Source organism: Panicum hallii, chromosome 1 (genome assembly GCF_002211085.1).
Source record: "Panicum hallii strain FIL2 chromosome 1, PHallii_v3.1, whole genome shotgun sequence".
In the NCBI taxonomy this organism is placed as follows: Eukaryota; Viridiplantae; Streptophyta; class Magnoliopsida; order Poales; family Poaceae; genus Panicum; species Panicum hallii.
Window position 1 is genome coordinate 15,641,668 of NC_038042.1, and position 9,241 is coordinate 15,650,908.

A 9,241-nucleotide genomic window follows, 5' to 3' on the forward strand; every position below is an offset into this window, starting at 1 on the left:
ACTAGTACACTGAATCACAAGGGACACAAAGGATGCAAGCACTTTTGATTTTTTCTTCTTTTTTTTGTGCGGCTCTTTTTTTTGCACTTGCCTTTTTTTAATATCTTTGTTTTCTCAAAAGTGCCGCAAGAACAAGATACAATTGAAGACAATCACAAAATCCTTGTACACAGATTTTCAGGTTCAAATTCAATAGACTATCTGACCTTCTTACAGCCTCAAATGTCAAAACGCATAATACCAAAGTTGTAGATCTACTTTTTCTCTTCAATTTCAGTATATGGAACACCTATTTTGAAATAAGGAAGAAGAGATATGTGCCCTGAAATACAGACTGCTCAACAATTTCTGGGTCACAAACAGATTCTGTTCCTATGCATATTACTCCCTGATATCTATTTTTCTGGACAATCTCACTATTGACGAAGTTATAGATAATTTCACAAGCTTTCCATAGAGTAAAAGAACACTCAAATCTGATTTCGTATGATAGAGTTATGATCAAAATATCAAACTGGACAGAAATAAATCTAATCTGGACGCGACGACGAGATTGAAACGGACAAGATACACCCATGCAAAACGTAAACTAAACCAAAAACATGACCCAAACCAGAAAAAGAAACTATAACTAGGGCACAAATTCAACGATGCAGACTCTGAAAACGAAAGTGCAAAGGCTAATCGATGGTTTAATCGATGGTTGTAGGATGGGGAAACAAATCTTTTTATGGTTTTTTGTGGACTGTAGGACGAGGAACAAAAATCAACCTAAAGGGCACACGATAATACCTCACGAGCAACGTGATAACTGATACCACTTGATAGGAGGATGAATCCCGATCTTCCGAGAGGTACAGTAAATTTGATTGGTGGAGAACTTGACGTTGATGATCCAAGGCTCCGATCGAATAGAACCCCGCAATCACTACACCATTGCTCCGTTGGTTATCACCCGTGTCACACGAATGACCTCGGCACGAAGGCTTATCCCTGTAAGCGCAATCAAGAACACAAGCAAGAACAGGAGATGCAATCAAACAGACTTGATTATAAGGTGGAGTCTCACAAACCGATGAACGGTGTCACTGTTCGAGGACAGATTGAATCTAAGCAAAACCCCCCAAACCCTAAAGTGGTAACGGCTACTGAATAAAAGGGAGTTAGGGGCGTGCAAGTCCCCTGGATGCAACCCTAACGGGCTTCAACACGGTACACGGGCCAACGGCTCAACAGATGGTGACACAGCACCCTGACAGATTCTGGATGCCCACTTGTGGGACTAGTGCTACTTGAAGCTCTATGAAATTCTGGTTCCAACCATCTATAGAACGTCCAAATCCGACTCCGTACGTGGCCAGGGTGTCAGTTTTGGTGAAGTAAGGTTCTGGAATCCGAGGTGGACTCGAATTTGATATTGTTTAGGACTCTAACTTGGGTTGGACGTCTCTTGCTGGTCCTCTCCCCCTCCATGCCTATCTTTGAGTACTCCATCATCATCTCCATGATTCCTAATTATAATAATATTTTTAGGTAGCAATCTATTCTCAAAATAAGTAAACAAATAACATAGGAACAAGCTCACCTTGTCTTTAGCATGAATGGTTGTACATAAGCATATCACATACTCATCATCCATGTCTCTCCCCAAATATGTTCTTATTATGTTTGTATCCATGCGAGTCATGTCCTCATCAGACGTCGCTGGTGGGCTTCATCGAGGACTTGCCCGACTTCTTGGTCGGAATCACCATTTCTGACTAAGGGAGCTGCTGCACAGTCATGAAGACTTCAGCTGAAGCAGCCGGCACACATGTAGTCAAGACATACTTGATTGCCTCTTGGTCACAGTCGTACGACTTCTTCAGGTTGCCATGAAAGGTGAACACCTCTATCTTGCCTGGCATTTTGAGGAGGTAGTGGGGCACGACCATGAATTTGACCAGAGTAGGTCTTCCGAGAATGGCGTGGTAAGATGACTTGAAGTTTGCCACCTCGAACTTGACATATTCGGTGCAGTAGTTGTCCTTGGTCTTGAAGGTGCCTGGTAGCGTCACCGAGCCAATTGGTGTAGCTAAGTTCCCTGGGATGATGCCGTAGAACAGCACCTTGCTAGGGCTGAGCATGTTGGAGATGTCCAGACCCATCTTCTTCAAAGTACTCGTGAGGACGCTCGCATCATTGATGAGTACTCGTGTGGCTTGTGAGCCTACCACCATAGGATCCAGCACGAGCGGAAATTTTCCCAACTCGAAGAAGCCGGTCCACTAAACCTCTCTGGAGAAAGAGATCGGGACCTCACTATATCTCAAGGGATGTTGTTTGGCTGGCTCGATGGCCATGATTTTGTGCAGAGTGAGCTTCTGCACTGGCTTGGTGGGGAAGCCGAAGTCACCACCGAAGATGACGTTGACGACGTTTGCAGGGTGTTGAAAACCTTGGGCCTCCAACTTGTCTCCTTCATCGTTCTCCTTATCCTTCCTCTTTGCATCTTGATTGGGAAGAGGCAGGTTCAAGAACTTGCGGAGGTTGATGCACATGAATAGTGTATGCTTGGACTTCAGGTGCATTGGGCATTGCTTGTACAGGATCTTGTCGAATTGCTCTTGCTGGTTTCTCGACTTCTTGCCTAGCAGGTTGCAATCAACATCCACAATGAGATTGTCTGGCTTGCGCTTTCGGGAAGATCTCGAGTAGTCCTGCTAGCCTTTGTCAAAGCGGTTGTCATTTTTCCACTTGCCCACATTGTCGTTGTTGCGATTGGGGAAGCAGTCACATTCCTGGTCCTCCTGGTTGGTCCATCGCTGCATCATGTTGCATAGCTCTACGACGGTCTTTGGACGGTTGCGCCCAAAGTCGCGGTAGAGGTGCCACTCAGAGAAGCTGTTCTGGAAGCAGTCGATGACATCCTCGTCGGAGATGTTGGCGATGGTGGCACGGGTGTCGAAGAAATGTAGGGTGTGGGACCTCAAGGTTTCGTTCTGCTCCTGCATGCATTGAGACAAGTAGTGATGAGTACCTGCTCAAAGCATGGAGCCCTGGAAGTTGTTGATGAAAACCCGCTTCAGGTCCTCCTAGGAGTCGATGGAGTTTGGCTTGAGGCTTTCAAGTCTGGTGAGTGGTGCTGATTCCAAAGCCATTGGGAAGTAGATGGCTTTGGTGGTGTTGGAGCCACCCGAAACATCAATGGCTGTCGAGTAGTAGCGGAGCCATTGTTGCAGGTCCTGCTTGCCATCATACTTGGTGATGCCAACTAGCTTGAATTCTCTAGGTTAGTCATGTTCGGAGATCCTTCGAGTGAAAGCTGGGAAGCGGTCATTGTCGTCGAGATTGCGGAATCCCTCGCCATGGTCCTGGCGTCTTGATTCGATGATGTTTCGAGTGTCGCGGCCATCATTGATGTACTCCCTCAAGTCGCCCATGGGCATGTCACGATGGGTCCTGCGGTGGCCTTAGGCTCCCGCGGGCTGACCTCCGCCTGCGACTTGTTGGTTGCCTCGCCCGCATGGGGGCTAATTGACCTCCTGGTTGCTTTGGCCACCCGCAGACTGTTGAGTGTCCCGATGGCCTCGGCCACCTGCGGACTGGTGGACCTCCTGGTGGTTGTGGCCGCCCTGGCGGTCATTGTTCCTTGCAAAAGGTTAGTGGACAATGTTGACGCTTGTTATGGACCAATTTCGACCGTCAAATTCCTGCTGTGACATTTAGGTATTAGGATTATAAACATACCAAATTTAAGTATAAAATGTGCATGGTTGATTTTGTGTATGTATGTTCAAATTAAATGCAAAAGGAAAAGAATATTTTAATATATTTTGGAAAATACAGGTCCTTTAGTGATAAATGGGTGAGAATGGGAGGTGAAATCAAAAATATGTGGAGTAGATGTGTAAAAAATCAAGAACTTACTTTTAAACCCAAGTGGAAGTGAAACTACACCTAGGATGTAAGTGTGGTGTAGAAATTTAAAGGGATTTACTTAAAGTTTAAAACTTTACCAAGTTTTATGCTAGTTTCAAATCTTTAGCTCTTTTGCAACTGAACCTTAAAGCAGAGTTGTAGATCTTGTTGAACTCTACACTTTTTCTTTTGGGCACATTTTCATTTGAGCTATAATTTGAAAGTTATCTAGTCTTTACAGAGGAGCCCCTGCACTTTTGGAAAATAGCAGATCAGTCCCTTCATCTACCTTCAGCCCCCTTTCTTTGCTCTACTCTGTTTCGCTCTGCCCGACGCTCCGTCGCCGCTTCACCGGCCATGTGCCGAGCACCGGCCGCCCGCGTCGCTCTAAACCGTGCCACGTGCCACCCTGGCACCTGCGCCGCCGCTTCCCCGGCTCGCGCTGGCTGCTCCTGCTCTCTCCACGTCGCGCTGCCGTCGCTCGAGCCGCCACGACTCCCATCGGCCGCCAGCTCCTGCTCCCGCGCGACCACGCCTTCTTCTGGACCCCAAGCACCTCCTGGAGCTACCCATGCATCCCTTCTTGCCTTCACGCGACTACATTTCCACGACCTTTTCCTCTCCCGAGCACCACCCCTCGCCGGACCTCCGCCACAGCCTCGGGTCGCCGTCGTCAGCCGCCCACGCCACCTCCGAGCCTCGATCTAGTGCTGTTAGAGCACCGCCGCGACCCACTGGTGCTCCCCAGCCCATCCAATTTCATTCTCCCACACCCAAACATCATCTCCCGCACCGCCGGTGAGCTCAAAACTCCGCCGCCGCTCGGCCTCGCCGTTGACCCGCCGATACAGAGCCCCTTCACCCCAGCCAAGGACATGAGCAGCACCACATCAACCCGTAGAAGCTTCCTAGCAGCTTCTTCACTGCCCTTCGACACCCTAGCCAGCAAAACGCCGGGCCGCCATCGCCGCCGGTGAAAACCCGAGCCACCCCACCGTCGACGACCCCCTTTCGCCCCATCTCCGGTCAAATTAAGTACTGTAATTGCATCCCCACATCCCCACGGTGCTCATGCGCGTCTCATCTGTCCACGTTCGCCGGCCCCTCGCCGGGAACATGTGCATGCTGCCACGGCTGCCACCAATCCTCGCCGCCGGCCATGCTCCACCATTGTTTCTTGTGCACATCACCCACCGTTGTGATCAGCAAGTCCTGTAGGTCATGTAGGGCCTGTTCCTCCTCGGCCAAACCCTCGCCACCGGCGAGAACACACCGAACAGGCACGCCGGCCGCCGTCGTGGGCTGTCAAGGACCCTATTGCAATTTAGTTTTCTGTTTTAAGGTCCCATGTGCAAGAAACCGAGGACCTCTCTGCAAGACTTTTAGATAGTGTTAGCTGTCAACTTGTAAAATCCATAGGAATGTGTAGAAAAATCCAAAAATTACCAAACTAGTTTTGTTAGAAACTAGAAATCAAATTCTACAACTTCTATTAATAGAGTTTGGTTTGAAACCCAATTTTTTCGAAGTTATTTAAAAGTTTAGAAAAAGAGTATCTTGGGCATAACTTTTGCATATAAGCTTATCTTCTTGTGATTTTTGGTTTGTAGCCTGTTTAGGTCACGAGTAAACTTGTGTAAAAATTTCATGCTTAGCACTGCTTTGTATTTTAAGTTCCTTTAAACTTTTGCAAATCAAATTGGGAGTGGTTTAAATTTATTTAAACATATTCCTGAGACTTTTCTGTTTAGATCTTTTTATCATAACCTAATTTATTGATAATTAATTCATAATTAAATTTTCAAGAATTTATAGTTCTGTTTACTCAGGATTTGAATTTAAACTTGAAATGTGAATTCAAATTCAAATGCTTTAGTTTCTGTTTTCAGAAAATTATGAAAAATTCACAATAAGCTTATTTATTAAAAATAAGCTTAACCCCAAAAATCCAAGGTCAGAACCTTTATGGTTTTTAAAATAAAAATCAAACTTGTCAAATTACTTCAAAGTAATTCCATTAATATAACCATAACTTAAGTATAAATGGTAGCTTGGGATTAAACCCCCTTGTTTCATGAGTTTGTGTTTGTTAATTTATTGGATTGTAACTTTATCGTGAAATAAAATCCTTAACTTAAGAACCATCTAATCAAATCATTGCATATCATGTAGAGTCAACGACACTCGACGACGGAGACTACGAGCTAGTCCCGGAAAACGAGCTAGGATTTTCTGAAGATCCTGCGAGCGTCATCGAGACTATAACTGAAGCCCCGAACCAAAGTTCGGAAGTCTCTGACACCCCTGACCCTAGCCCCGCTCAAGAAGGCAAGCCCCGGTGCATAACCCAGTATTTCAAATTACTACCTTATGCAATCTTATACTTATAAATTATATCTTGCATTAAGTCTAGGAGTTGAAATGGAACCCTAGATGCATTGATACTAGGAACCTATGTAATGTACCCGAGTCCTTATCGAATAAATGCTCTGCTAATAGGACCGGTAGAAGTCGGGTGATTTGCGCGATATAGGAATTGAATGTTTACTATTCTACAGTCACAATAAGGATCATGGATGGGGTTATGTGCAATATCATGACTCGGAAGGTTACCCCGTTTGTGTTGATAAAAGTTGATAAGGTCGCAGTGTGTGGTAGTGGTGGCTAAGTGTTTGAAAGTACTAGCCACATACTGCGAAATATGGTAAAGCGTAAGCCTAGTACCTGATTGGCCCGGCAAATGGACATGTCTCCTCCACTCGATTATTTGGTTTCTGTTGTACACACGCACCGACGTGTGGGAGTACGTTCTGCATTGCAGGTAGGAGTACGATCATGTAGTCGCGCTACAGATGTATATCCTGCACAAGTGGTGTGCGTACGATCCTGCAGTCGCTTGTGGTGGCCCTTATCCATAACCCGGAACATGAGGGAAACGGTTGCTTCGGAATGATGTTTGGATGTTCCAAGCGTGTGAGTTAGGTTTACCCTTGCAAGGTTTGGAAATTCGATTCAGAATCGTCCGTTTCTCGTGGAGATTGAGACTGCTTATTCCTTCTGCCACATAGAGTAAGAATAGTAACCATTAGGAAATAATTTGGATGGATGTTAATCTCTACCTTGTTTCTCTAGAATAGGTGCTTACCTAGAATGGTTAAGGAAACTAGAATCTGAAAGCTAAAATATGAAAGTTAGTTCATACTCTTTGTTGCTTTTCAGCTGAAATTAAACCCAGAACCATGTCAACCTTTCATGAGTCTAGTTATGGGCAAAGTATAACCTAATTCCGGGTAAGCCTTGCTGAGTATTAGTATACTTAGTCTTGCTAGTGAATTTTTCAGGTATAACCCATGAGAACTCCACGGATAGTCCTGCATGGCCAACCTCTGTCCCGTTTGGCTGGTCCGTGGAGTGGGATCCGTCCCCAGCTGGCAGTGACCCTCCAGAATGACACTAGGTTTCGGGCTGAACGTGGTGTCAACCTCCACGACGTGTATAGTCGCGTGTGAATTTTCTTCCGCTCTGAACCTAGACAAGTTGTTTAGCTTGTCGTTTCAAACAATGTTGGTATAAGTTTACTGTAAGTTTGAAATGGTTTGTAATAATGTTTAATATGTTATGGATTAAAAGTTGGTGAGTTGTTGTGTGTTTGTAAATTCGCCTTCGTGCGAGGTAAACCTGCTTCAATCCTGTTGAACCGTGGTTGCATTGGGCGGAGACCCGACAGACCAATGGGTTGTTCCGTTTGAAGTGCGTTGAGTTAGTATCGGCTGTATAGCGACGACTAACGCACTTGAGCCGGAATAATTCAGGCGGTTCTGCCACACCTGCATAAAAGTGGAATAATATCAAAGGCCAATGCTAAAATAGGGTGTTTATTTATTGAATTCCACAAGTGCTAGTTTAAATATTTGGGCACATGAATTTAGGCAGAAATTGCATGAAAATAGCAAGCAAGATCCAAGGTGCAAAAGCGTCGACCAATCAGAACGCACCGTTTAACCTCACCTGGATCAATGGGCCCACCATAGCATGAAACTGACATAAGACAGTGCCAATGCATGCACACCTGCATGTGGGGCCTAGCTGCCAGCCACTCAGCCGAAGAGTAAGTCGGTTGGCAGCCTAGCCAGGTCGGCCGGACCAGTTTGCACGTGTGTTGACCCCACCGCCTTACCTCTTGCACGTGTGTTGACGCTCATTGCGGACAACTTTTAGAGCGTCAATTCCTATTTAAAACATATAAAATTAGTGGGATAACATTAGCATAGCTATATTATCTAACGAATTCCACAGGTGTTGATCTAAATATGTGTGCAGGTGAATTTGGGCTGAAATGGAGGGAATACACACCTTTGAATCCAAGGCACAAAACACTAACCAATCAGAATGCGCTGTTCAGCCTCACATGGATCAAAGGGCCCACCAGAGCAAGCATAATCCAAGTGACAAACTCCCGGCCAATCACGAGCAAGCACAAGGATTGAAGGACCCACATGACATCGTAAATACACCTTAAGAGCAAGGAAACACACTCTCAATCCAAGGCAACACCTCTCCGGTGAATTAGGCGCAAGCACGAGGATCCACGAGCCCACAACCAAGGCAAACCACCTCAATTCTGCATGGCTCACCCATGACCATCATAAGGGCCCACTTACCAGTCTCCCAAGCGAAGTCGGTGGCCAAAGGCGATGGCCAGGGGTCGGCCGAACCCTGGTTCAGCCGAACTGGCCCTAGCCCTCCTCAACTCCAGCTTCCACATGGCAGCCTCTGGTGACGTCTAGAAGTCGGGTCTGCCTGCGCCCACCTGAATAATAGGCCGAAGCACCCCTGGACAAGGCTATAATTATGAGGGGAGGGGCTCCTAAATGAGACACACCATCACACACAACTCACACTATGCTCTCCCTTTCATAGCTGAGCTTTAGGCTCATTTCAGAGGCTTAGTGCTGCCTTGGTAGTGCTTAGAAAATAGGGAGAGAGTGAGGGGAAGTCGGGGAGGTGCCGGGTTTTTTGGTGTTTGGTGCTCTCCTCTAGCTTGTACCTCAACAGATGCTTATCAATCATATTAAGTATTCGTGATTCCCTTTGTGCTCTAGTCTCTTAGTTAGGATTAGGTCTAGCCTCCCTAGTTGTTTACAGGATCAATAGTTTGCTAGTTTAGTGGATGCTATAGAGCAAGGTCAACTCTAGAGTTAGTAAAAGATGGTATAGACGTGGTGTCTAGACTAGACTTTACCTGTTGGTTGTGGTATATCCCATGGTTAGATGAGGTAGGCGGCAGATGGTGACAGCACTGTTCGTTCAGTGTAACCCTCCCCGTTCGGGTATATCCCAG